The following is a 2746-nucleotide window of genomic DNA, read 5'->3' on the forward strand; positions in this document are numbered from 1 at the left end:
AATTCAAGCAGTTGACACCCATGCAGACAAGGTATTAAGGGGAGACAAAGGCAGTTTATTACAGTCAGTGAATTGCAAGTCAGAAGCAGGGAAAGGATAAAGCAAGCAGCTTTTAAATCATCAGGCCTGCTGCTTGGTGAATTGGTGCAGACCACCATGGGAATTCAGGTTCCCCTGTAACTGGCTCCAGCATTGCTTTTACTGTCCTGGACTCTTCTAAATGCTGCCAGCCACAAATATCAGTTCAGGCTCCCTCTGGTCCCCCATCCTAGTGAACTCAGGGGAAGAAGGTGGTTCACAGGGTGAACCAGAGGCCCTGAATCTATATGAGATGTGAAGGAAGAGAATGGGAGGTGGAGGTGGCAGATTCTCCAACCCTGAAACATTTTGGGGGCTCCCTCCACCCCACAATCCTTCCACACACCCTCTATAGCTTGTACAAGTAGGCTGTTCTTATCTTCCCCTTAAGGCAGGAGTGGGTGGGAGAGGGGATGTTTGCTTAAGCCGTGCATTTTCAGTGGTGCAGCAGCTCCATTTCTGAAGCCCTTGTGGTTTGTTGGCTGACAGGCAGGCTAGAGACATGCCTTTGTTGGACTGTGCAGGGTGGTTGTAGTGGGTAGTAAAGGACACCATCAGGTGTTTCCTGACATTCTAGGAAGAGTGAAACACACTGGAGAGCCATTGTAGCACGTTCACCCATGAGTCAAAGTCATCAGAGACAATCATCTCTTGTAGCAAGAGACAAGCAAATACCACTGGACTGCCATGCACAGCAACGAACAGGTGCCATCTCCGCTGTGGGCTCAGATGGATCAGGATGGCATTGGTGAGGGTGCCAACCTGCAGTTATAGAGAAGGGGCAGTAGGGGGTTCCAGGTAAACAGACCATGCTCAGCAGATTTCCCCTACCCCACTCAACTGGCCTGCTGTGTTTCATAGGCCTCATGGGAGCTAGAGGCCCAGGCTGTACCATAGTGGCCCTTGCTGAACCCCTTAGTTGTTCTCCTGTGGCTGTCCAAACACACTTTCTGCTTCTGCAGATCCCTAGGGAGCCCAAAGGAGAGCAAACTTACCATGTTGAGAGTCTGCTAGGTGAATGAACCTGCCCACTGGCTGGGTGGCCTTGCAAGTTCCAACTTTTGCAGAAAAGTTCTTCATTCAATCAGGCAACAGCAAGGAAAACAATGAGCTTCTAGTCATCCTTCTCTACTTTCAGGCCAGACACCTGCAAGTGGTGGCAATGGCACCTTGGAACCAGATAATGAACCAAGGATGAGGTCAGAGACTGGTGCCCGGAAAGCTTCCAGGCAGAGGTAAACCCGGGTCTGCACAAAGATGGACTTGCTGGCTTCTCTGGCAGAGGTCAGCCACTCCTGGGTCTCAGAGGGCAGGCAGTAGAGGGAAGAAGAGCTAATGCAGCACCTCCAGTGTTTGGCCACTGTCAGGCAGGGGATCAAGGAGTCATATTGCTCTGCTGTGTGTCTTCCCAGGTGGCATAAAGAGGCTGAGGAGCACTACACAGACATTTCTAAGTGCATAAACGAGATGCTTAGGGAGCCTGTGAGGCTCAAGCAGGAGTCTGTGGATTGCCTCATGTCTGCCTTGAACCTACAGAGAGCATCCTGGTGCTCTCCACATCACCCCACAATTTAACCCGCAAGTGGGTCTGTCTAGTTGCTCCTGTGGGTACATGCTGCCACTGGGCTTCACTGTTCCACAGGTGTTCCCCTTGGCAGAAATATGAGTAAGCACCCACTAGCCTTCAGGTAGGTGGGCCCCATGGCCTAAACAATTTTTCAGCAGTGGCTGCTGCCATCTGAAGACACACCACCGGGCCTGTGGGGAGTAAAAGGTTTCATTATAAACATCATTAAGATTATTGCTTTTTAAAAATATTGTATCTGTTTACTTTGTTACAGCTGTTTACTTATTTGTGCTCCTGTTTCCACATTCTATTCTGTTTAATAAAAGATCTGCCTGTTTTCAAAATTATGGCTATATCACTTAAAAAAAACTGGGCAAGGATGAGCTGGACACAGAGAGCTGAAACAGTTCCTCCTTCCCTGTCTATCTCCCTCCTCCTGGGTCTCTGTGTAGAGCCTACAGCCTCAAACAGTCCAAGCTCTCATCAGCTCCCTTCCCTCCCTCCCTCAACATCCCCAAGAACACAGCTCAGCAATCAGTTGAAAATTTACAACTCCCCAGCCCCATAATCTACCCACCTTGCACATTCCTCCCCTCCTCCCACAAACACGTGAAAGCAAGAGTTCAGCTGACAGTATTTAATCAGGTACATTTCATTATTCTACTATTTACCACCTTCAGCCTAGAGTCTGGAAAAGTGGTCAGCCAGTGCATCTAGCAACAGAGGAGGAGGAGCATGTTCCATTGGTGGACTCGGACAGGACAGGCCTCCCCAAGTTTGGAAGGATTAAGACTAAAACCACCAAGAAGAAGCAATGGGTGGTGGTAGTTGGAGACTGCCTTATGTGGGGGATGGAGGCATCTATCTGCCAGCCTGACCTGTTGTCTTAGGAGCTCTGCTGCTTGCCCAGAGCCCAGATCTGAGATGTCATGGAGGGATTATCAAAATTTATCCAGCCCTCTGACTACTACCCCATGCTGCTTATCCATGTGGGCACCAGTGATACTGCCAGGAGACACTTTTTGTCAGGGAGAAGGGGCCTGGCAGGAGGGGGTGCATCCTGCAGATCAATGCACAGCTGCACAGATGGTGTTGCCAGCA

The sequence above is a fragment of the Alligator sinensis genome, unplaced genomic scaffold (genome assembly GCF_000455745.1).
Source record: "Alligator sinensis unplaced genomic scaffold, ASM45574v1 scaffold1023_1, whole genome shotgun sequence".
In the NCBI taxonomy this organism is placed as follows: Eukaryota; Metazoa; Chordata; order Crocodylia; family Alligatoridae; genus Alligator; species Alligator sinensis.